Source organism: Siniperca chuatsi, linkage group LG11, assembly GCF_020085105.1.
Source record: "Siniperca chuatsi isolate FFG_IHB_CAS linkage group LG11, ASM2008510v1, whole genome shotgun sequence".
In the NCBI taxonomy this organism is placed as follows: Eukaryota; Metazoa; Chordata; class Actinopteri; order Centrarchiformes; family Sinipercidae; genus Siniperca; species Siniperca chuatsi.
The window spans coordinates 19458908-19486589 of record NC_058052.1 but is presented as its reverse complement, the minus strand read 5'-3'; the positions used below and the strand labels follow the sequence as shown (position 1 = coordinate 19486589).

General features: G+C 37.7%; 1 protein-coding gene across 7 annotated transcripts in view; it reads left to right on the top strand.

The window, feature by feature from the left end:
- The window catches only part of chrm3a (cholinergic receptor, muscarinic 3a), a 78383-nt gene that overhangs the window by 28492 nt on the left and 22209 nt on the right, over positions 1–27682 (top strand). Inside the window, exon 3 of one of the 7 annotated variants that reach the window (XR_006379956.1) lies at positions 23004–24312. The exons of the other annotated variants lie outside the window; for them this stretch is intronic. The gene's annotated coding sequence lies outside the window, so the exon portion shown is untranslated. Of the gene's footprint in view, positions 1–23003; positions 24313–27682 lie in introns of those variants that run through there. 7 annotated transcript variants of the gene reach the window in all.

Sequence of the window (27682 nt, the reverse complement as noted above, 5' to 3'; positions counted from 1 at the left end):
TTCTGGCAGCAGGATGGTTTATGTGGGATTGACTCAAAATTGACTACAGTGCCCATGTTAATTGTTATTAGTGAACCCAGTGCAATGGTGTGGCTCAAGCAATACTTGTTAGTAGGATCAATGCATTGTTGGTTTTGGTGTTTTCATAGGCTTTGTTGACAATAAGAAAACTATAGCATATCACCAGACTTATTCTTAAAATGAATTTGTTAAATCTGAAAAAGAGAGTAATACAACCCTGTGTCATTCATTAAACCAGTGCAGACCACTACATTGTAAGTACCCATGTGAAAATGTTGGTGAATCATGTTTGATCTTAATTTGGATGCACATTCCAGGCAGTTTGTTATTAGCATAAGCAAAGGCCCATATAGGGCAGCAGTCCTCAGTGGTGAGTGCAAACCATCTGTAAGTTATTACCTGTGGAAACTAAAATCAGCACACGCAAGACCGAAAAAATAAACAAACATAATAATAATAATAATAGCCTGACATCAACAACCACCAAAACACCAATACCACTACTTCTACTACTACTACTAATAATAATAATAAATGTGATGCGTAATAATGTGCAATGTGTTTAGGGGCCCAGAGAAATAGAGAGCTTGGGATATTGTCAGCTGTGCTGCATGAACATAGCATATGTGTGGTTTGATTTAAAATAAGAACTCTAGAAATGTCATTGAAGGTAAATTATTAGTGCCACAGGAGGTAGGCAGTTCCTCTGCAACTGAAATGGATATGTGAGTTAGATCCAGAATTGGAGAGGCTGGGATTTTGGTTGTACAGCGTGAATTGCCACTTGTGATCTAGCAGCAGACATACAGTCATCCAGGTCTGGTATTTCTGTGATTTACTCTCTAGTGTGCCAAAAGACTTACAGCACATGTAAAGGGCTGATTTCAACTAGGTGGAAAACATAGTGACAAAATAAAAACAGTAAATCTAGTAGAATGTTTTATATGTCCACAGTGTAGGTTATGCTTTATTTATTAATCCATGGCCTAAAACTTGCCACAAAACATTTGGTTCATGAGTGATCCTGACCACACATAAAAAGCTGTTGTGTTCACATTCGTCTTTGTTTTCTGAATGAAAACAAATGCCAAGAGTTAGAAAACTATAACCTTGTTTGAAAATAATAAAATTCATCTCCTGAGTGTAACAGACACAGTGCTGATTTTTTGTGATAGTACTATCTACGTGGTGCATCATGCTACAAAGCTTGTTCTGTGATAAAATATTACCTTCAACTCTAAACTTTGTATGAAATGAAGTAGCCTTTGGCGAGAGTCCCGCTTTATGGAAATCAGGTTTTACACTACAAGTGATGATTGATAGCAGACTTGAATTCATTTGAGAGTAGAGAACCTCAGGCTATAATCAATGCAATCTCTGTAAGTGAAACTAACACAAATAAACATTAAAATCAAGCAAACATAATGAAAATTTAAAAAAAAAATTTTTTTTTTACTTGCCAAAGGCATGGCTCATTTGTCACGGAAGAAATGATGCATATGTATAGTGTAAATGCTGTTACTCCAAACAGAGTTCATTGGGTTTACAGTTTGTCACCCAGCACATCTGTGAGTGTGGGTACAACAGCAGTAGTGGTTAAAAGCACTTGAGCACTGGATATAATTCAGTCAGTGTGCATTGAATTGGTTATACAAGAGATATGGATTAACACTGTTGGGCGTGAGAGTGTAAGAAGGCACAGATAAAACATTTCTGTCACCTAATTTCTTAAAGTATTGTGTTCTCCCTACATTTCATCTATCTTATCTGTTTCAACTATTGGTTACATTGTTAGAGTTTAGTAGACATTCACGATGTTAAGTGGCAGATTGTAATCATTTATTTAAGTTTTGAAATGTTTTGAGGAATTTTGTTTATCTGAAACCCACAATTGAAGAGGTAACTGGAGAAATCCTGTCAACACAGGAGTATATTGATATTCCAGAAATGTTAATACATGTTCTTCTGTCTAATTTAATTTAATGAAGTCTAGTTTCTATTTAGAAATTACAGTAATTACAGGAATTTTCTTCATCATTAAAAACATGTTTTTTTGCAGAAGTGTAAAATCACACTGCACAGCAGATCTATAGAAGCTACTCTTAATTCCCGCATGGATCCAAAATGCTTATTTCTGTAGGAAAGATATAGATGTTTTAAAAGTTCTGAATTAATCATAACTACATACAGAATTTTTGCATTTACTCCACTTTTTTATTCAGTCTCCGTCATAATCTGTCTGCTGTTTCTTGCTGGATAGCCTAACCATGTCTCTCAAAATCAAACTGATGGCGTGTTTATAAGAACAAAAGGTGAGATATAGTGAGGAAAACCAGTTCAGTGGGACTTAATTAGGCAGTGAAGTCCTGCATTATAATACTTCAAACAATATAAAAAATCTATTTGGTATTGAGCTGCAGCACTCAGAGGCACATACAGAGACTAAGTTAGGAAATCTCTGATCTAACAAGTCGATTAATACACACATGGATGGATGCACACACACACACACACGCACACACACAGACACACACACTTACACACACTAAGCTTACTCTGCTGAAGATTATTTACTGTCCACACAGTGTTTTGATGAAACTGTAGCAGGATTAGGGCTTTTTAAAACACTGCAGTGTTTGTTTTCAGTCTCCTTAAAAACTGCTCAGCTGTGCCAAATGGGTATCTCAGTCTTCATTAATAGTTTTTCAATTTGAGCTAGATGTGTGGAAGCATTTATCAAGGATGTGTGTTTTCTAGGAATGCACTACTTGTTATTACTTTTTTTTTTGTCCAAATCCTGATCCAACTAATTAAATATTTAGTATTTGTCAATTCCAGAGTTCGAATCTGTTTTTTTTATATTTACATAACACAGCAGCACACTGAATAGTAAATAAGGCGTACGCTAAAATTAGTAAAACAGTATAGACATGTTTGAAAGAACCATATTATTCTACACTTTATTTCAACATTCCATGCTTCCCACATATATTTTTACACTTACTCAACAACTGTTCATTGTGCACTTGAAAAAGAATTGTCTAACAGATATTTTGTATAGTGCCTATAGTTTCTGTATTGCTTTGGTTTGCATAATATTTTTAAGTGTAGAGTGTCTGTTTGGATCTTATGGAACAGCATTTGGACAGCCTCTCGGCCCCCAGCACTGACATACAAATAAAGTGTTTAACCAATTGCAGCACTTGAGAAGCATGTTACGTGTGCAAAGTGTTGCTGAAATAGATGCACCACCCTATTATCCTAAGCTATGATTGGCTATCTGCCCGGTTAGAGGCAGGATCTTAGTTCGAACCAACTGTTTGTCGAGTAAACCGGACTTTCGTTTATAGGTGCTATTCAGTCTTAAAACTGAGAGGCAGCAATAAAACATTTGTATGGTGCCACTCTGTTGTGTTGTGATTGGTAGGTCTATTTATCTTCATAATTAAAAATCTAAACACAGGAGAAGACACATGTAAGAAACTGTAATATACTGTAATGTTAGTAACTGAAGTAGATATGAGTAGTGGAAACAGAAATGGTAAATTAATGCTATTCAGATGTGCGTGGCTGCGTGAGGCGGGCACGTACTTCAGTGCCCCACTTGGGCCACCCCATTCAAAAAAGTTTGGACATGCCACTGGCCCATGTGGGTATGAGGTGCAGCCTCTGGGAACAGATTGAAGAAGTCATGGATGTTAACGAAAGGAAACGTACCACAGCTGCGACACTGCAGACCCTCAGCTGTGACATTGTTTCTGATTACTTTTTTATTCTGGAGTCAGAGCCTAGAGGTGCTGTCATGTCAAGACTGAATGCTGTCTCATTCCCATGCTATAGATGCTTTACATGGTACACATTTGTGATATGTTGTAATTTTATAATGGTAACACATTATAAAATACAGAAAATGTAAAGTGTAAAACAAGATATGTTGCTCTGTATAATAACATATACCTTATGAGTGGCTATTGCACTGTTTTGATGCAACTGGTGTTTTTAATACTTAGTAATAATTGCAGATTATTATTTGCATTGCTATTCTCAAGTATTCAAGTCTCTAGTCTTTTCTCACATTCACTCACTCACCCACTGAGGTTGGGAGGGTGATGGCACATATTATGTTGCATGTAATGAGTCTAATTTGTTTTCCTACCATATTGCACAACCCTGTAGCCAAGTCCCTTTCCTGCATTTAAGCAGCTCATCCAAAGACCTCTTTGTCCAAAGGCAGCATTGGCTCAAATTGCTGCCTCTTTCTGTCAATATGTTTGCTCCATACCAATCTGTCTTTTCTGTGATTGAGTTTTCCTGCTGCAAAAAGCTTGCCCTTTGCTCAGCACTGATCTTCTTTACCTTTGGTGTACCTGTTCTATAATATCTGAGCACTTATTATACCTTTTGGGTGTTTTTTTAAAATGTCATTATCACCTTGTTGGTATCGTAAACTCTATACTCCTACAAAGCCATAAAACCAACCTCTCCAACATCTTTAACTTTGATATTTGTATCTCCTATACTGCCTATGACTGCATTAGCCAAGGAAACATACCAACCTTATCACCACACCTTTAATATTAGGATTTGTGAGCTACAGTATATAAACTGTGTGCCCACAGTACCCTTTAGGCTTTCTGCCTTATCTCCTCAATATGATCTTTTACATCTGCATTCATACTGCAGCTGTAAAGCTATTCATACTTCTATTACTGCTGTGCAATATCAACTGTCTCATAATCATCTTAATAAGCTACACTTAACTTGACAGTACTCATTATTGCACTATTACTTATTCCCATATTATTACATTGTATTATTATACCATGCATACTTATCAACCTATCAACCTCTAAATCCATGTATTATAGTGTATTATATTTAGATTTGCTTAGTACGTCTATTCCTGTGTGCACTGACGTGATAGTGAGCAGCTGTAACAAAAGAGTTTCCCCTCGGGGATCAATAAAGTATTTCTGATTCTGATCATAACACCTTCGTAATCTTTACCCTAAGCTCTAATGATGTTGGAGTTCCTTTTTTATCCTTTGCAGTTTCTGCTTAACTGTGGAAATGTGTTCAGCTACCACCTGCAGGTTAAGTGTTGTTCAATTTGTGTATTGGAACATTTTAGTACATGAAGTGAGGCACAGCTGTCCTAATAGCCTTTTCTGCACCCACCACCCACTTGTATGTTGTGATTATTATGTCAATTTCCTTATATTATGCTCATAGTGAAAGCTAAAGGAGAAATTATGCAATCTGAAGAAAACACCTGATACACATGATTTTTTCCCCATCACCTTCATTCTTTTTTTCCTTTCCCTCACTCCACAAAATTCCCTTCTTTTATTATCCTTCCCACTTCAGCGGCCAGAACACACAGTCCCACACCTGCTGGAGACAGTGTCCAGATGTATCTCTCCAACTTTTCTCCTGTGGCATAAATATATTTTTATGTGGTGGCTTTCAATTCATGCAGCTCTTCAGTCAACTAGTAGACATGTTATTCTGCAGGAGTTGGAATGCACTGGTGGAAACAGCACTGTAGTCTAACCTCTGTACATGCTTGCAATATTTAATACATCCTTTACAATATCACCTGTTACACATTTCCTTCTATTGGCTATAATGGCTTTAGCTATAATTTGGAAATGTTGTTTTACAATTTATATTCACACAACATGAAATATTTCTTGACTGGCAACTTAACTTGGAAACTAAAAGTATTAAAACTAAAATACACTACAGTTAGAATCTGAATCAAAGCTACCTATATTATCTAGCTTCTTTACATAACAACATGATTTAATTTTAGTCTAATTTACCCATTTCATAAGCTTTATAGTCTTACTGGATCGCACACATTCTGTAAAGTACAAGCAGGACAAATGATGAAATACTTGTTTAGGTCACAGCACTCAAATAAACAGAAAAAAAACTTTTTAAACCAGTCAATTTAAAGGCAAGACCGTAGTGTAGCCAGGACACTTAATTAAATTTTATTATCTCAGAATGACTCCATCACACTGAAAGTGTTCTTTTAGCACTGAAAGCTATTGACTGGAACAAGGCAGCAGTTTTTATTTGAGGGAATAAAAAAAATATTGCCTTTTAGCCAAGGATTTTTAGGCTTTAATTCTGTTTCTTTTCTAAATCAATTTGGAAATTTCTGTATCCCATTCTTGAGTTTAATTTACCAATCTCTCTGCTTCTGTCACTCTAACGTAACATTAGTGTGATAGCTGTGTACATTATTATACACTATTTGACCTGCCAATGTATATTTGATCAAGAATGACATTGCTGATGTATCACTGCTAGATTGATGAAACTGTGAGGGGAAGTTAAAGTTTGCAACAAAAGAAACTGAATTTTAGCCACAGTAGGCGCTATGAATGGGCATGCCGGTCAATTGGTTGGTCCACTGCTTCGGTCCAGACTGAAATATCTCAACAACTGTTGTGGACTGCCATGAAATTTTGTACAGACTCTTCTCCAGAGGATGAATCCTAATGACTTTGATGATCCCCTGACTTTTTCTCTTGCGGCACCATGATGTTGACATTTTTGGTTTTGAGTGAAGTGTCTTGACAACTATTGGATAGATTGCCCTAAAATGGGGTTCGAAAATTCATGTCCCCCTCAGGATGACTCATGATAACTTTGGTGTTCCCTAAAATTTTCATCTAATGCCATTATTATTTTTATTTGTCCAATATTTTGGTTTATGACCAAATACCTACAAAACAAATGACATTCCTAACATCTCAGTTGTACTTGTGTTTAGTGCTAACTAACAAATGTTAGCACGCGAACACGCTAAACTAAGAAACTAAGCATGCTAAACATTGCTTGCTAAACATCAGCATGTTAGCATTGTCATTTTGATCTGAACTGAAGTGCTTTGAGTAGTCAGAAAGACTAGAAAAGCGCTATATAAGTAGTCTACAGTCCATTTACCATTTTAGCATGCCGATGTTAGCATTTAGCTCAAAGCACCGCTGTGCCTAAGTACAGTCTCATAGAGCCGCTAGCATGGCTGTAATCTCGTAGTCTTGTTAATATAAATGTCACAATATTATCCTGAGGCCTTGAAGTAAATGACAACAGTATAACAACAGCAACAGTGTCTGGTGCAAAACCAAATTGTGTATGCCACAGATACACAAATGAAGAGGAGTAGGGCTCGCAACTCACATTTGATGTATTTGAATTTGTAATTCCCTTATAATCCACACATCTTCATCAGTTCAGTGGCAAAAGACCAAATAAGAAGGAAAATAAGCATATTTCAGGCAGGCAGCATCTCTCAGGTTACTTACCAAATCCACCAGTAAACCTTGAAACACAACCTTGAAAAAGAGCAAACACACTTTCTTCCTTTTGTCTTTTGACCTTCTGTCATACCAGTTTAGTTATTTGGTTTACACAACCCGTTAGGAATTTTTCCTTTTCAGTTAGTGATAGAAATCTAGGCATGCATCATAATGCCATGGTGATGAATTGGTAAACTGTATCTGGTGAACACTGTATCTTAGGTCTGTATCATTATGATGATAAATTATTACAGCTTCCACATTTGCTAAGCCACAGAAAGACGGTAAAGGATGGAGACTTCTGAGCAGAGCATCTTGAATGCAAATTTTTAGTTGGACAATTCTGACAAACAGGCATACTCTCAGGAGTTTTATTCACAAAGGTTTCAAAGAGCAAACCAAACCAAACACATGGAATGTCATTTCTTTGACATATAAGTCTGAGAGTCAAAACTAGTAAAACATCATCATTGGATGATGATTATTGGAGCTTTTGACTCATTTTTCCTAGTCATTGTTGTATTCCTCTGTGTGGGAAATCCTTTGCTTAGTCTACACTGGGCAATTCTTATTGGTCTGAAACAGAATGTATATTTTCCTTATCTCAAAACGCAGTTCTCTGTTCACTTGTTTTCTGTCATACTGTACCTTCCTAACTCTCCTTGGTTGTTCACTCTCACACCCACACCCTCCCCACTCTTCTCCTTTTTTCTTATACTCCTCTCATTTGTCTTTCACCAGGCCATCCATTATAAGCAGTGTATCATTAAGAAGCTGGTCACAGTGTGATGCATTGTGTGCAGTATAATTCACAGATATGACTTCTGTATGATAAAGACTGCTTATAGAATGAGAGGACATTTGTCCTGTGGACCTGTGCTGCTCTGAACTGAAATGAACCATGTGTTGAACACTCACAGTGGGAAAAGGGATTTGCCAACTGGAAGTATTTCCAACAAATGGCTTGAGTGATGTGAAAACAAAAACTGTTTAATTCCCTTTTCCCCTTAACAGGAGGGAAAATAAGATTGCTTGGATAGTATGTAATGGACTTATTTTGTCATATTTAGCTCAGAATTTAAAGTTTTGTTATTCTTGACATTTTCATACAAAGGAAGCATCCAGTTTCTCATGTGCTTTTTTAAAATCTTCCATTCATCTACTCACCATCTGATGCTAACGTTTGATTCGTTTCCAACTTTAGCTTCGCTTGGAACCAAACCTCTCTTCCATTTTTAGGGGTCAAGGTGTCCGAAGATCTGAATTGATGATTCTGGCTTTAATTAGTATAGCCTGTTTTAGTGATATGAGCAATTCTTTACAGGCTATGCTAATCTGTGCCAGAATCAGCAATGCAATGGGGACGGAAGCATTTCTCCATGACGTACATTAAGGCTGTTTATTGCGCTGTTGTCATTCCCTGAATTTCTCTTTTTATTTATTGCTGGTTTTGAGTCAATGCTTTGAAATATAACAGAGCAACAAAAAAAAGTTCCTCATGATGGATGGAAGTTGATAAAGGCCTCCTGTCAAGGTGCAAGTCTGCAGACAAGATATAATTTGTAAATACCAGAGTGAAAAATACAAGTGTACTGTAGGTCTATATGTCTTATGTGCTGCAATCAACTAGCCATGTCTGAGGCATCCACAGGGCAACAGCTCGATGAGTGTAAATGTCAAAGATGATGATAGTATCTTCCCCACTGCCCCCTTTTGCACCTTTGTTGTTGGATAAGGTGGATCATTGGTGTGAATAAGTACAGACAACACTAGGTGCTGCCATGTTCTGTTAGTGTGTTTTCCATTAACCTAGTTAGAGGCGCCTAACCTGTAGACACTTAATTTAATAGCATGCCAGTGCTTTAAAAAAGTCATTATCTCTGCAGAAACTCGTTTGACACCTACATTGATAAATGTATAATTCTGTGTCTAGTTCTTAATGCACACATGGAAAACATATTCCCTAAAAATTCGGATGTCACGTAATGATATAATAAAAAGAGCAGAGCATTCGGTCTCCAGCATGTTGAAAACAAAATATATTTGCATCAGTAAGTTTAGCTACACAGATTTATAAGGACTCTGGGACTTGTATTATTAAGACATTCTCAGCGTTTCCACCAGTAATCACAGGTGTCGGCAAATCAATCAGAAAACTTTTACTTAGGTTACTAAGGTTTTTACTTCTGGTTTTGATTACATACTAATGTGATTATACATATTTATTACTAAACACAATTCACTTAAGATAAAATATTTCTTGCCGATCGCTCACAACTGATAAATGGCACTTTAACTTTGAGAGGATTTTCCCTTTGTGTAACTTTACTGCTACAGGGGTAGAGCACAGTGTGCAAATGACTAATACTGACATACAGGTAAGCCAGGGCTCTAAGGGACTGGCATTCTGCTGTGGCCTTTGATTGGCAGGGGAGCAAATGGCACCAGCATCTGGAGGCACTTGGATCACACCCTGATAAAAAATGCAGACACACAGACACAGATGGACGGATAAACACATGTGAACGCACACACTTATGCACACATGCATTGAGTGCAACTGGCCTCGCACTAACCCTCCAGCCCTCTTTGCTTTGTCTGGCTCCGAGCAGGAATATCAATCCACCTGTGTAGGTTTCTCTTTGAAGCAACCGAGAGAGGAAATGTGCTCTCATTAACATAATCACCCATAGAGTTTTTCTCATGTACGAGCTTTAAAGCTTAATGTTTTAAGTAATTTGCCATTAATCATTATTTAGCTTTCACGAGGGACATGATTAAGTTCTACAGTCTCTTCATCTCTCTCACGCACACGATTTACTTAATTTGCAACATGCTTGAGACTCAGGGTGATTGATCTTGGTATTTGGTATATTAGTCTACTGCCCACCATGTCATGTTATCTACATCCATGTTGATGAATCATCTGTCTTTATGGCTAACAGCAATTAACTTGCATGTTTAAGATTCTATCCATCTTGTCTAGCTGTTTTTAAATCCCTAATGTGGCTGTATAAAATAAGACCTACAGAGCATTCAACTTTACAGAAAGCCAATGATTGCATTACCCCCCCTTACATCAACTTAGGCCCAATAAAGTTAATGCTCTCAAATATATATTCCCCACTCTGGCTTTTATCCCATCTGCCTTTTGTCTCCTCAATCATCTCATCAATGGAACTAATGTTTTATTTTTTTTGGGTAATTATGTTAAAGTAACTTATTAATTGGTACAGCTTTTTTCCAACTGTTCACATATGTCTTAATATCAAGCATTTTTCTGTATATATTGTATATGAAATTTTAACCCATGTGGTGTATTTATGGATATACCTTTTGTAATATTTTAATAGCTTGTAATGATAACAATGACAGTAGTGACATTTTGGACTCATGCTTTCCTCCATCAGTCGGTGATAGACCCTGTTTAACCTTGCTGATAACATCCCAGCTGAAACCTGCCCATCAGCAGAGAGAAAGAGAATGGAGTAAAGTGCAGGGCCTCCTGAGGTCACTTCGTCACAGTGTTATACTCCAGAGCACCAGGCCTTTCCATTTAGCAAAGTAATTCGACTCATTACCTCCCTCCTCTCCAAACTGTATGCATGGAAAGTGTTATGCCTGAGTAGCTATAGCTATAGCTATAGCGGTGCACAAGTGAACGCACATGCTGTGTATCTCTGCCTCTGTCTCCAAATATTGATAAGGCGCTAGGAAGGAGAATTTCTCAATTTGCATCATAGCCTGCAGCAAAAAATAAACTACAACGCAAAGTCACTCTTCATTTGCAAAAAATCAAGATGAGAATATATGATAACTAATTGGAATCCAAGTAATTTGCTAGTTCATTGAGGAAAAATAAACTTGAGTAATTGAAGATGGAGGTGCATTATGCAACATAATTTACCCTCTGCTGTGTTTGGCAACTTGTTGTTTATGTACATGTATTTATATTATAATTTGCTGACTTTTTTGGCAGTGACAGAATTTGATGCACTGTTATGGTGGAAACAAGGTTTGGATGATAAGGTTGGATGATTAGACAATATAAATTTGTCATCAGAGATTTTCCCATACCATTTTTACTTTGGCATCTATACCTTTTTTTGTCAGGTATTTAATTCATGGGATTAACCAAAAACAGACATTATTGTCTTTTATTCACAGTAGAGCTGAAACCATGAATCAATTAGTCAATTGACAGAAATTTTTTTTGAAATATTTTGATAATTGATTAATAATTTAAGTCATTTTTTCAAGCAAAAAGCATGCTTCCTAGTTGTGAGAATTTGCTGCATTTCTTTCTGTCTTATGTGACAGTAAACTGAATATCTTTAGGTTTTACACTGTTGGTCCAAACAGTGTTGAAGACAGCCCTTTGTGTTTTAAGAAATTATAATGGCAATTTTTCATTGGACATTTAATGGACCAAATGATTAATCGATTAATCAAGACAACAATCAGCAGACTAATCAACAATTAAAATAATTTTTAGTAGGGCTGCAACTAACAATTATTTTCATTATCCATGAGTCTACCTATCAATTTCTCAGTTCATAGATTATTTGGTGTATAAAATATTAAATTAAATACTGAAAAATCACAATTTCCACAATCAGAATTCCCTAAACCCCAATGGGAACATTCAAGCCTGGCTGCCCCTTGTCCATCAGCTAAGCTAACTGCCAGTGTGATTTGTGCGGTGCAATAATGCTCACGGCCATTTCCTCTGAGAGATATTGGAACCAAGAATACCACCCTGTCATGCAGTTAATGACACTCCATTGATTCACCCCATTCCCTTTTGCAGGAAAAAAGGGTCTCTAGTGGGTTGTTCTTCCCTGGGAATGCTTATATTAGTCACAGATTTCTTTAGCTTAATTCACTTAGTTTAAATTTTTCTCTGGGGACATAACCGGTAGAGCTTCACCAAAATATTAACCTTAACAAACCCTAAATCAAGAGTCTGCTCAACATTTCATTTGCAAGCGAGTGCTGCCTGGTTTATTTGCAAAAGCTAACGTTGTGTTAAAGTGGATTTTTATGCCCAGTCAAACATGTCTGCTTTTCAACATTTCACTTCACCCGGTGAGACTGAGGTCAGTTCCAGCTGGCTGAGGACTGAATATTCAAGATCAGTTCAAAGTACTGTTGGGATTGGATAAAAATTCATTTCTACTAACGGAATTCAGCTCATTTAGAAGGACTCATATGATTTGATTTGAAAGCCAAGTTTTAAATAGTACGGTGGATTATTTCTCATCCCAGTGGATTAGTTAAGAAAAAAATGATCATTATCACCCTCCACCAGTTCTTGCTCTCTCTCTCGTGATACGCTTTCCTGCCCATTACGGTTCCTCCTCTGTCTTCTTCTTTCTTCCTGCCCTTACACAGCATATTGTACGCCGTATTTAGTCAGAAATAACCTTACAGATGTACTTGCATCCACATTTGCAAATTTACATGGCTGGCAGATGGCACAGAAAGCCTTCCATCAGCATTATAGGACGAGGGACTGTGTTATTGGTCAGCATCCAATACTGAGGGACACAGAATCCTGCAGTATGAGGCAGAGGCGAAGGCTATTGAGAGGAAAGTAAGAGCTCTTGTATATATTGAGAGTGATAAAGGAGAGAGGACCAGGTTGGAGAGAGCATTGAGTAGCATGCAGTTCAGCTGTAAAACCTCAAACTATTCAATCTTAATTAATTAATTCAAACTTATGGCACAGAGCATAAAAGATTTACCTTGAATGAACCCCAATTGGATTTTCTTCACCTCCATGACCTAGTTGATGGGTCGATCTGTGCACACTGTGAGAGACTCTGACTCCATAGGTCTCATGCAGCTAGAAAATGTAAAGAAAAAATACTCTTACTGTTAATACAAATTACATATTTTAACGCCCTGGTGTTACTTCAACCTTTCATACCACTTTACAGTATTATCTTAACAGTGGTAGATCAAAACATTTTTTATTACATTTACTCAGAATTTTATGCTACTTTACACTTCTACTTCACCACATTTCAGATATTTTTCAGATATTTTCAGATTTCAGAATATTGTACTTTTTATGTCTTATTTTACATACAAAATATATAACCAGTTTATAGAATATAAAATTGGTATAGATGAAACTACTCAAATGTATATCAGTTAGTTAAAATTAGCTCCCTCTCAACCATCTACAACGTTAAAGAGTCAGTGTACATGTTAATGCATCAGTAGTAATCATCAAATAGTATAATATATGAAAATTTATATAAATACTGATAGGGGCCATTCTGCTGCATAATGAGTGCTTTCACTTTTGATACTGTAAGTACATCTTGATGATTATACTTCTGTTCTTTTACTTTTGTACAATTTTTAATGCAGGACTTTCACTTCTTCAACCCCTGTATTTTATTAGATACCACCATGGCTAGCTACAAATAATAATCAAGAAGCATTAAGTAAAAATAAACAGAAGAAAAATGCATTATTTTTAAAGAAGTAGTCCTGAAATATTTCTAATAAAAAGTTTTGGAGGATTTAGAAGCCTCGAATGTCTATATAACATCTAGGAAGGATGAAAATCTGATTGCAGTTGGCCGATGACTCACTTTTCACAGCTGACAAACTTGCTGGGCCTCCGCTCGTCTGCTGAGTTTCCCTGGTTTCTGAGCTCTTTAGGAAATGAGTGCCTCGTTGATCATGTTGCACTCTTTGTGAACAGAAGGTCAGGGTTTTAATTTCCTTAAGCTTAATTTGCTGACCTCTTGCACATTTTATCTGTAATGATAATGATTGTTCCTTTTCAGGTATAAATGAAAGTGAAATGTCTTTCCTTCTAGCTCTTGTAAAAGGAATTGGTTATAGCTCAGGAGCAAGAAGAGTTTCCCTTATAAAGTTATGTTCACCTTTATAAGGCACACAACAGCAGAACACATTCACTCGCAATGCAATCAATCCAACTTACTATCAATGAAACAACCCATACGACTAACTGACTAATGGATTTCTATCTTGATTTCCTGTCTCGCCCAGTTTTCAGGTTGTATTGGTTAGTGTGTGCATTCACGTCGCTTTCACTGCAACGTGTCTCTCCACACAAGTGGAGAAAATCTCCTTTTCAGCAAGATCAGCAGCAATGAATAGTGTCTAGCTGATTCTGCTGCTGCACCTGCCACTGATGGAGACAAAAGCAGAGACAATGACGTTTATTTGATCTGAATTCTGATAGCCACCTCTGTGTGTTGCCATTGACAGAGAAACGCCCCGGTGACATGGTGTTAATGGCTTCACTAGAACAACATAATGCAAAAGCCAATTCCCCCCGGGCACCAACTGAACCTTGCTTATGAATTTGTCCTTGTGAACGCACAGCAGAGAGGAACGTGAATGACAAACATTTCTCAGTATTTAACGCTCGGCCTGTGATGATGTACGGTAATGCAGATTTGCACCCAGCTGCTCTAATCAAATCCAAGGCATGAAGTTGCAGAGATGAGAGTCACTTATATTCAAAGTATTCCTGCACAGCCCCAACCACTCTGTGTTTTTTATTCATAATTTCAGCATGTCTGAAATCAAATGCCCCTATCTTATGTGCCTGTGGTTGATTGTGACGGTACCATACCAAAACTGTCATGGGCATCTATGGATTAACAAAAGTGGTTAAAATCTGTGGGATTTCACTAGTTTCTGGAAGGAAGGGAGAAAACAAAATGGCAAAGATAGAATGGGGAATGTGGAAAAGCAGGGGCAGATCAAGAGAAAACTGAAGTTGAGAGATAGAGATTGATGATGGTAAAAGAAAAGAACAGAGGACAAGATAGAGGACAAGACAGAAGAGAGATAAGAGCAGGAGAGAGAGCAAACAGTAATGCTGGAAGAGATGGAGCTGTCCTCTGTCCAAGTGGCTGTTGCAGTCAGACTAATTGAGAAGTATGCATAATTAATACAATCTATAGTCATATGTCTTAGAGTTATAGTCTTTCTGTGACAAAAGCTCTGACACATGGTGGGTAAGAGGAAAAATGACATTGGATATGGAATCATATAAAATGGAATTGTATTTAATGACTGCACATCCACTGGAATTAATTGGACTTGACCAGATAGAGGATTGAATAGCCACAGTAGTTGCAGCTCGAAATTACTGCAGTATGACATATTTGACAGGCCTGTTTTGCCACTGACAAAGTGATGTATACCAGTTTTGTTTGTATGACCCCCCCCCAAGGACTTGGAGGTCATATCTTTGACATCACACATAATCTGTAAAACTGTGTGAGATACAGAGCGTGAAATTGTATGTACGCTGTAACGCTTCTAGAAGATTTTTAAAAATGACCACAAACCTGACCTCTTACCTTGTTATCTATGCTAAGCTTGTATCTCTGATTTTCTAAACATTGTGTATAGCAGTGTATATCTGTACGTTAAAATTCATGTTTTCCGCAGTGATTACAGACATAATTTATTTTATTATTGTTTGTTATTTTCTCAGTCTCATAAGATTTCAACACAAGCCACAATCTTGTCCTCTGTTTGGGTGACAACTTGGCACAACTCAGACGTGACTACGCCAAGACATGTTACATAACAAACTGAGGTTTGCTTCGATCAGTAAGTGGCTCTGTAGTCACTCTGTACACACTCACAGTACCAGGAGTGTAACCCAGTGGTTCTCAAACTTTTTCACGTGAAGGACCCCTAAAATGACACAAATTAGTCCACCAACCCCCATTTGATAAGATTTTGTTCCAGGGTCCCCCATCTCATAGGACTTTTGCTTTTTGATGTTTTATTACAGATAGTGTATGAAACCCATGACCAAAATAGTCATACATTCTGTCGTTACTTATGGATGAAATTATAGTGAAAATAAATTATTACCCTTTTTGCTGGGGACCCCCTGGAACCACCTCAAGAACCCCTGGGGGTCCCTGAACCCCACTTTGAGAACCACTGTAACCGACACCCGAGGGGTGTACTATGAAGCAAGTTCAAAATAGCCAGTCTTTCTTTGTGTTTACTGGCTCGACAAAATCGGAGATAATGGGTATCACGACACTGGTTATCAACTTTCTTTGTTAACCCAGGTTTTCTTCATTAGGCTCTGTGCGTGTTACCATAAAGGTTGCATCATTTGACTCTTCTTCTGCAAAAAATGGACCAATCACGTACCGCCTACTACTTACTAATGCATAGCTATGAAGAATATAAAAAATTATTACGGCAAAAAGCAACACAGTTGCTGCAAATAAGGCAAGAGAGGAATGCTGACAGAAATTGCTGATCGTGTAAATTTGTAAGTTAATATATTTATTTTACCACTCAATGCACTCTCAATGACTTTATTTATTTATTTCTATCGTGACAACTGCACATTGTAGAGCTCTTAAAGTTTAAACTTGATAGGCCTACAGCATATTTAAACATTAAACTCATAAATTGCATTTAGGTCTGTCCCATAATGAAGGATACTTGGAAATCACTTTAGTTTTTGGCCAAATCAAAGTGAAATAGCCGATTTAAATCCGAAACTCTGAACATTACCTCCTCCAGAGCAGGTTAGGTGTGCAGCATAAGTTACCATGGCGATCTAGCCAGGTTAAAAGAGAACCATCTTTGTGACATTGAAAACTCTGGTTTTAGGCTCAAGATACCACGCTAACCCATTAATCTCGCTTCTTAGTACACCCCTCTGACCTAGTAGCCAAAAATAGCATGTCATTTGTTTGTTCGCTTAATAACTTAATACAGGTCACATGTGCTGTGTAATATCACCAAATTCAATTCCCAAGTGGGGAAGAGGAGGAGAAGGCCATAAAATATGTCCTTACTCACACAAGCCGGAAATCTGACTTCCAAATGGCTCCATGGATAATTTAAGGTTCACGGCAATAAATGTCTTGCATGGCAGTATTTCATTAGGCGAGGCGCTCAGGTTATAAAATGCTTACTTGATTATGTTGTCTCACCTCCCACAGTTAGAACGCTATTTCATCCCTCACATGAAACCTTATCTCTGCCTGTCCTCAACACCTTAAATGCATGTTCACCTCACACAGATTTTATAATGAATCGGCAAAAAAAGCGCTGCACAGCAACCACCAAGCTGAGAAACCGACTGGCTGTGATTGTCATCATTGTGAGCAAAGCATAAAAGACATAACATACAATGTATAATGTTATTAAGAGACGTTTCTTTTCAAAATAGTGCACGTAGTCTCCTGATTTTCTGCAGCTCTGCCTGGGATGACTGATGTGTCCTCAGAGGAAGAGCCTGGCTTCCTTAATGGATTTTCACTTTTATAAAAGTATCTTTCAACCTAGTGCCTTGGAACGCTCTCACTCTGAATTTGAAGTGACACCACGTTGTGACGACTGTCTCACTTTTGGGGAAGTCCTCCCTCATTCTCCTTGAGTGACTGGGATTGCTGAAACTTAAGATAGCCCGTTTATCCGACTCTTGAAGACAGCTAAAAAGTTTCCTGTCACAAAAGTGTCTGTAGGTAGATGGGTGTAACTCTCAGCTGCTAGTAATCCTGTCTCCTACTGAATTCCTGCCTGCCTCCTTTGATGGACACCTATGGTAGCTACTGTACAGTTGGACTCTATTTTCGGAGCACTACAAAGTGCAGTTTGCTTTATGCATGTAGTTTATGCAGAAAACGATAACTGACAAAGTGATTTAGACAGATTATTAAGTATGCCGTAGACACATCATACTTGTCTTGTTAAATTTGTGCTATTGCCTAATTTTAAAAGGCTGTCAGCTGTCACTGCTTTAATCGGTACACTCAGTGATGATTGTCAGGATTTGTAAGTAAGTTGATTATTATTTTGAAGGGTGATTGCCAAAGCCATAATGTCAAGCAAATGCTCATCGTGCATTTTGATGTGGACCACTTGTTATTCAACTGAGGTGGCTGGGGTCTCATAGACGACTAAAACGAATCCCTTCTCTTACTAATGAGCCCACAAAAGGCAGGGTAAGTCTGAGTATCATCCCCTGTTGCGCAATTAGGCTTAAAGGATGAAAATAATAAGCTACTGTAATCACTAATTCTTTTCCACATTATTTGTATGTGTAAATGTGTGCCAGCATTTCTTACTTGCTGTCTGAATGACTATGTAGGTCTCTGTATTTGCTGAGTTCAGCCTCTCTGAATATGTCACCATACTGTGCATTCACACCTGAGGACAGCACTGATGAATTTATGTTTTTGTTTATCTCTTCAAAGACATCACCTTCATATACCAATCTCACTTCCCCTGGACAACTTTTTATTCCTTTTCTAATAATATAGTAATTTTGAATTACTCTGAATGACAGCTTTAAAATGAGTTTCAGGGGTAATGATAACAGAAAGTAGGAGTTGAAGGCAAGAATCTGGTGAAGTGAGTCTCACAGCTCTATTATTAAAGTTCTGTCTCCATCATTATTTTGAAAGAAGAAGAAAAGAGCATTCCTCTCATTAGATAGTGAAGGCATGGACTTTTCATTGGGACACATTTTAGGAGTAGTTCTGTTAGATCTCAAAAAATTTTAAAGGGACCTGCTGTTGTTTGAAAAAGTGTCTGCATTCAGATGCCTCTGCTGCACACAAGCTCTGAGATAATGATACTCAATGAAACAAAATAACCAAATAGAGCTGTAGCTACTGGAAGTTTAGAGAATTGACTGTTAAGCACCTGTCAGGCTTTTCTATTCTCACACAGCACATATGCAGCAAGTTCTTTTACCAGCTGTAGCAAGTTAACTATTTACGCTAACGTTAGTTCCATGAGTTGTTTTGAAACAAATATCTTGTAAAAGGGGTCTTAAGCATGCACTTGATGGCTGGATACATGGAACTGAGTTACATGACTGAGGCTAAAGCAGGCAAAATGTCAAATGTCAACAGTTCACTAGTAGATGATCCATGTAATAGACAGAAGATACATCATTTTTTTTTGTATTGCAGTGTAGAGCTAGGTAGTACTATCATGATAAGGAATCAGATTAGATTAGACTGTTATTTCATTCTAACACAACCCTGTTTGGCTGCTTTGCTTACATGTATAAGCAAGGAGGTTGCATGAATGCTTTATTGTGCAAAATAAAAGGCTTTTAGGATAAGGACTTTGGCGAACGTGACACTATCTTGGATAACGGCTTACAGCGGGGAAATACTACACAGTGGATGTGCTATCGTGAACGGCCTTTTTCTAACGTAACCAAAACCCACAAAATGTAGTTCGTTAATGACATGCTCCTTGGCCTTGGAAGTAATGCTAGATTTCTACTTTACTGTAGGTAGCAAGCTAGTTAGCCGGACATGCTAATGTTTGCAGCCTATGTTGGAGCAGATAAACACAAAGAATAATCGATTGCTTACTCTTTTGCGTTTGTGTTTTTGGTTTTGGAAAGACAAGAAATGACACCTCCTTCCAAACTCTTTAAATACAGAGTATCTTTCTTACTAACCTACAGCCCCATGCACACCACTTTATCATGTGGAGCATGATACAGACCTGCAAGCTATGATTTGCCAATCCCTAGGGGAGTTGGCTTTTTTATTGTATTGTAGTAATAGAAAAGCAAAGCTGCTGATACAACTCCCGTATTTTGTTGGATGCAATGTGAGTCTACAATGTAAAGAGAAAAAAACAACTAAATATTGCAACATTCCAACAGCAATTTAATTTAACTCCTCGTCCCTGAATCTCAGTGTGGTTATACATTGCCATCATTGTGCACTGAGGAGGACAGAGCAGTGTAGCCAGGTGGAACCGGCTGTAATTAGACCGTAGAGAGAAATGATGGACACGCAAAGCAGTCACAGACAATTTACCCCAGAAGAGAAGATACATTCCCTGCCTTTTCCGCCCCAACACTCCCTTCCTGCACTGCAGCCTCCCACAACTTCACCAGCCCAGTCGGATGTTACAACCACATAATCACTTCACTCCATTATAGGTCATAACTAGTTTTTATGTGCTTATATTTTTCTGCTTACCTTGACCTGCCCTTTCTCGCCTCTCACATCCTAATGTCATGCCTTGTTACCTACTTGTGTTTTTCCAGGCATTCTCTTTTGTAATATTTCTGTCTTTAACTGCAGATACAGTTTGCACTTTCCCGCTGTTTTGTTCTTTTTATTTGTCTTTCCTCTTGGCATTCAGTTAAATAGATGGTGTTTACTCATAGTTTGCCTTTTATGTGTTTATGTCACAACGACATACTCCAACATATTTTCAGTGATTTTTTTCACTCATGGTAGCCTACTATCATCGTCATCACCCTCAGCAACATAATTTTAAATCACCCTTTTCCCTAAAGATTATTTTTCATGATAATGGGTAGCTTCATATTGGCAAAATGCCTCTTGGCATAGACTGTAGCACTGTATTGTCTTCCTTCCAAACTGTGCTTTTTCACATTTTAACAGCTTGGCTATCCATCACACATGCTGTGTTTGTCTGTCTCCAGGGTAGAGGTGATCTATTATCCCACTGGAAATTACTGTGCTGATGCTGTCGCTTGATTAAAAAGAAAAACACCCTAACTCTGAAATTCTGGGAAGAGAAATTGAGACTAAGCAATATTTTTTCTTCTTGATAGTCTGCACAAATTAAGGCAGTTATTTAATAAGACCTACTTAACGGAGATCTGTTTTTTTAATGTATGAAAGAGACTCTCAACCAAAGACAATTTGGCGAATTTCCTCTCTGTCTTAATCTTACTCTCCAGTTACTCCATGTAGTTTGCTAAAACCGTATTATGAATTGCATCCAAATTGCATCATCTTGAAAGCATCATCAAATTAGTTTTTACCAAAGTATCTTTTACTTCCATTTCCACATTCAGTATTAGCATTAACATTTATTTGCGGATGAATATTGAAAAAGACAGGCCTTGCTGCTTTCATTCAATGATGTGTCAACATGCATCCACCTCAATTAAGGGATATCTGAAGTTTTCCAGGAGTTTATAATGTTGTTATATGGCCCTCAGCAGGTCAGCAATAAAAGTACACTAACAGGAGAAATTAAAGTAGAATTACAGGTGGAGTGAGAATCAAATCTTTTTTATCCTTTCCCAGCAAAAAGAAAACAAAACTCGCCACAGGAACGACACAGCCATCACATTATTGTGTTTTCAGAGAGGAGAAAAAGTCAATATAGATTTGACTATAATGTCCTCTAGTGAATATTGATGGACTCTTCGCCACCAGGGAAGGTTAATGATACACACATTTAATGACAAACCCATTACAATCATACTGTAAATGTGATGTGAATGATTGATTTTCTTTCCGCTGTGCACCCTCTCTGTGTAACTGTAATGTAAAGTAACCTGCAGTTCAGTTGCCGCAAAAATATAGAGGACATGACCACAGCATCCTTATCAAAAAGATACGATTACTGATACACAGTGAAAGACGTCGGTCTAGCGCTTTGGTCCTGGCTGAAATATCTCAACAACTATTAGATGCATTGCCATGAAATTTGGTACAGAGGGTTCCCTGGGGATGAAGTCAATTGGCTTCATCCCCTGGGAACCTGGGTCTGACTTCATCCACAACTTTGGTTCATGAACAAATACTTGCAAAACTAATGACATTCCCATCAGCCTCAGCTGTACTTTGTGTTTAGTTCCAATTAGCAAATGTTAGCATGCTAAAATGCTAAACTAAGATGGTGAACATAGAAAACATTGTAACTGCTAAACATCAGCAAGTTAGCATGCTGACATTAGCATTTAACTCAAAGCACCTCTGTGCAGCCTCTGTAAAAGTCTTATTTAAAAATCCTGTGACATCAATAATTTGTAAAAGGTTATGTAGTCACAGGTAAATTGTTTCTGATAAGCAAAGCAATATCAAATAAACTGATTTATGATATGATGACATATTGGAGCAATACTTATCAATCAATTAATTCACTTGATTAACACTGGTAAACAAACAACATCTGACTTTTATTGATTTTAGCATTTAATGTTTCGTCCGACTAAGTTTTGTGGCAAGCTGGGACCTGTGTGTGTGTGTGTGTGTGTGTGTGTGTGTGTGTGTGTGTGTGTGTGTGTGTGTGTGTGTGTGTGTGTGTGTGTGTTGGAGTGTGACAAATGCAGAAGGAGAGAAACACAGAAAGAGAGAGTGGTTTTGACAAATCTTGGCTGGTGTTATTCAATTTGGCATTTAGCATTCAGCTTGTTCAAATATTTCAAAAGTGCAGTTTTAAAAGTGCACAATTAATCCAAAGTTACTGCATATTCTAATTATACTGCTTCATACGTGAGGGCCAACACAAAGTGGGTATTACTAAGCATGTCATGCAGTTATGACATACTGTATTGAATTAAGTGGAAAAATTGCACCTATTGTGTAAGAAATCCATAGCAAACTTTTCCTTGACTGGATTAAATAGATTGAGTGTACCCTTAAAACACAGTTTCCCTGGTAAATAAAGAAAAACTTTTTGCTTATTTTATGTATGTATGTAATTTTTAGTAAACAAATTAATTAATTCCCCAAGAAGAAAAGGGAAGCTGTCATTCACCTTCTTTTCTTTGGAAGAATTAAGTGAGCAACATATAAGACATGTCATTCAGGTTTTTCCACCCTCAGATAAATGTGGACAAAAGATGCCTGAGATTGGATTTAAGGATACAATCTTTTGCAGGGGTAGGGGGAGCTGCTGCTGGTCCATTGACTTCTCCCTCGCCCGTTTGTGGATGATGAGGAGGGGTGAGGTCAATTGGAAGGGAATCTATCATCCGTGACAAAATCCTGTACAAGAAAACCCAGCAACATGGATTGATTGGCCAGATAAGCAAGATGATGATGAGTGTGACTGAACACCGAACAAACATGGGAACTGTGGTCCACTGAGCATTTATCTTACTTTGCTTTTCTCATTTAATTTTCTGGTTGGGTCAGTGGACGCTAATTAATTTCCCATCGCAGGATTTTATCACTGCCACACAGTCACCTTAAGGGGTGGGTTTTGCACATAGTCCTTTTTAAACTTGAAATAGCTTCCAGTGTCATTTATCTAAACAGCAGTGCAATGCATACTAAAGTAGCATCTAGGGTAGAAATACTAAAGATTCATTTCAAACCTGCTGGTGAAAGAGTGTACCCTTTATGGCCATAAAATAAAGAATTCTCTTTGCGCTACTAAGTTGTATTGAGACTGTTCTGGGGCTAAAGTGACCTTCTGTGTGCTATATGTTTACTACCATAAAGTCCCATCAATCATCCCCAAGACAGGAATTATAATTTACACCAACCAAACAGACAGGAAGACTGAGGTTGTCCTTTGGACTGTAAAAAACACCAAATAAATACTCTATAACATCCCAGAAAACAATAAATTGTGGCAATGTTGAGCAATGTTTACTGCATGCACAAACGTTTAAGAGCAGTCTTTGTCGACTGTGTTCCAACTTGTGATTCAAAACAAACACTGTGCAGACGGCATGTGATAACGGAGGAGGCGAGGGAGAGCTGCACGGGAAATGCTTTAAAAATGTAATGTGATACGCAGTATGAAATGCAGTTGAACAGCTGAAGCACAGACATGATCAAGGCAAACCACTATAGTCAGCCGCATCTGATCAATGAAATCCATCCAACCTTGTCCCTCCTCCATCTAACCCTCCTGTAAGAGCAGTGATATCGCTGCACAAATCCCTCAACAGGAGTGTCAGTCAGAGGAGCACTGAGAGACAGGAAGAGGGTGATTGAAGGACAGGAGAAAGAAAAGCTACAAATGGATTAAATAAACAGTCTACAATGCCTGTTTGAAAGAAGTTTGCCCTTTTTAGTGAACGGCAGTGTTACTATCTATAATTAGACAGGCATATAAATTTGTTAAAGCCAACTTCCTTTACCAGATTTTCACAAGATTCAAAGAAGGAGACAGAGCAAAGAGGATGAGTAAAAATGAAGAGAATGAACTTGATTGAAGAAGTGTAAGATACTGAGTTACAGAATAAAACAAAAAAAGAAGATTTGACATACTTTTGATAATTCTCTATGGGAACTGGGGTGCTATACTGTGAGTCCCTGGTTGAAGCTCAGATATGGTAGAAACATGAAAAGACTATAATAAGAGACATTATGCTTCCTTTTACAAACTGGTATAATGACTTCACCACAGTGTCAGAGAAAAGTTTCTCTAAGCACTACACTGATGCATACTGTACATGTAAACCATTAAGCAGGGATCTTAGACCCAAGGTACGTTATTTTAGGAAATTCAGCACTAATTTAACAAATGATAAATGGAATTTGTTAGGGTTTGTGCATGGTCATTATTGATGTCATAATTTCATGCAAAGAAATTATTATTTTATTTTAAATATGTGGTAGTTTAAGGTTTTTCATTTCCTGTTTTATTTTGTAGTATTCTCCTTCCCTAGTGTGTCTTGTGTTTTTACTTCCTGTCTTTGTTTTCCCTCCAGTTTTGATTGTTGGTCCTTCCTTGATAGTATGCACTTGTGTCTCGTTGTCTCACCTCCCCTAGGGTATTTAATCTGGGTCTCTTTTTTTCTTCAGTGTTGGGTCATTGTTGTTATGTATGGTGTGATTCCTGCCTGGTGTGATTGCTGCCTTGAGTTTTGTTCCTGTCTTGAGAGTGTTCCTGACCTTTGTGTGTGTCACTGTTTGGTGCACCTTTTGTGGGACCTGGTTCCTGTGCCCAGTTCCCCAGCATTCTTACCATGAGTTTGTATTGGATTCTTTGTCTCCCTTGGACCTTGGCTGGATCCTGGATTTTTGTAATTTGCCTGCTCCTTAGTGAACTGTTTGCCACCTTGGACTCACTCCCTTGCTTCCACCACTGCCAGCCGGTAATCTATCTGCCTTTTGTCTGTTCATTACCTGTCTGCTTACCAGTCTGCCTGTACTTGCCTGTAAACCACATCACCCCCATTAAACACGATAGCCATCCGGCTACTTCACCTCATACCGCTTCCTGGTCATCTGCCTTTGAGTCCACATGCCACTACAGAGCACAGCATACGACAAAATATTTTTAATAATAATTTTAAAATCCACATTTTTTTTACACTCTGTTCCCAATGTATGAAACAATGGATAGGAGATTAACACATTGATGGTTTCCTAAATTCCCTTGTTTAACAGGATAACATGACAGAAATGTCATACCACAGACTCCCATGATGGACTGCGAAATGATGGGTCCCAGGGCACAGATGCCTAAAAAGCCTGCCCCCTTCCTAGCAGCCCCCCTCCCCAAAGTCAGAGGGCCCATATTGTATGGTGTCAGTACAAAGCCCTAAAGTACAGAAAACCTTAGGGGATAAACACTCTGTGTAAAGCTGTCATGGTGGCCTCTTTGTTGTGATATATAGTGAATGTGAAGGCTATGTCTTCAGTTTTTTAGGAGGACTTTTTTTTTTTTTTTTTTTTTTTTTTTTTTTTTAGGTGAAGAGCTCTTTGACTACTTAACAAAAAAATGTCCCTTCTAACAGAGGCTCTATAATCCATCCATATTGACTCCTCTGATAAATAATAATGTTGGGTTATTAGGCAGCTAAAAAGCCTCATGTTAAGTCATTTAGATATAGTTTTGTAGTAAACCTTTTTATTTAGTTCTGTAATTGCTAAATTTCCCTCCCTGCAAATGTGCCAAACAGTAAAAACACCAGTCAGTGCCAAAAGCAAGTTGTGTCTACCGAAAATAAGATTAAAAACATTAAGTAGGAATATTCAGTACATCAATTTGCTTGAAAATATTTCTTAATTTGCTCTCCCTCATGAAGAAAACAACTAACCAGAATCATCCTTGGTAAACACAAATAAGCAGAACATAAGCAGCTAATCTTAACTGAAGTTAACTGACATCAATTGAAGTCATGCTCGGCAAAACACAAAAAATAAATTAGAGTTCACTCATGAATTTCACAAATTTTATTTCTCCAGTGAGACTGTGAGGCCTACAGGCACAGATGGCTGACATGGCAGGAGTCCACCTAAAGGCTACAGTAGTTGTGTTGGTTGACCTCTAATTACATCATATCCTGTGAGTCTACTGGGGTCCATCAACCACCCTGAGTGTGTTCATATTTCAGTGGTAACTTCCACATCAGCTGTAATGTACGGTACATTGCCCACGGGCTAAAATAATGTCTGTTTGGTGAACAAGTCTTCATTTTCTGGAGACCAAAGATTCTCTTATAGCATTTCACATTATTCTGGAAACAATACACGAAAAGATAAACAACAGTATGGCTAATCACTGCATTACAGTCCTCACACTTAAGACTGGACTGGTGTTTGCAGAAAAGTATAGTTCTGTAAATTGAAGAGCAGCATCATAAATGGATCTCTCTTTAGTATTAAAATATTAAATGTAATGAGTTTATGTTAGATGCATCAAATGAGCAGCAATGCTTCTTCCCTGAGGAGAAAATTCTCTGGTAAAAACATCAACTCATGTCAAAAACTGACATTATGCACTTTACATTGAAAACCTAGCTTTTCACCTCTTTTACACTGATATGTTATAAATACTGTATATATACTGAATCATGATTCATATAAAAATGATATCAGCATAAACATGACCGTTCTTGTTATTCTGTTGACTGCAGTCAGTAACATGAAAATCAATTATTACCCAGTATTTTTTTACAAACTCAGAGGAGCAAATAAAGAAAAAATGTAAACTGTAATAATCTGTGAGTCGTGTTTTTTGACAATCAGTGGGGACTACAGTATGTGCAGAGGTGACAGCTTCCCACATGAAATAGAGAAACACCACCTGCAGAATATCAAAGTGGTTAATTATCTCTGGGTTTCTTATACTGTAGTGAGTGCTTGCCTCTTTGAGGGCAGCTTCTAAGCATTTATTATGTTTTTATTTTTGAAACCATGGGAAATACAGGGACCTCAGTCTGGAAAAGCTTTTGTGACTGCTTTTGTGGCTGTTTGTCACCCAGATCGCTCGTGTTGCTTTGTCAGCACGCTTAACACCATCTGCATAAAGCCCAAAGTAAGGTCAAGTTAATTTTTGGAGAAAGAAACTGCCTACTGTGATGATAATTACACATTTCAGATTTTACATGTCAAACCTCCTGACAAATCGAAAGAACAAGGCACTTATATTTAGTCTAATAATAATAATGTGCATCTTCAAGAGATGGAGAGAAGTGAGAAAATGTACATAACAGCATTATTGTCACTTCACACCAGCCTACATTTCTCTTGTTGTCCTCCAAGGCAACCTGTCACCGTTCCCCTCTTTATTCCACACAGTTAATGTGTGTGCTCAGCTGCCTTAATGTCAGACAACTGAATTAAGAAAATACTAGACATATTACAAATCTCAAG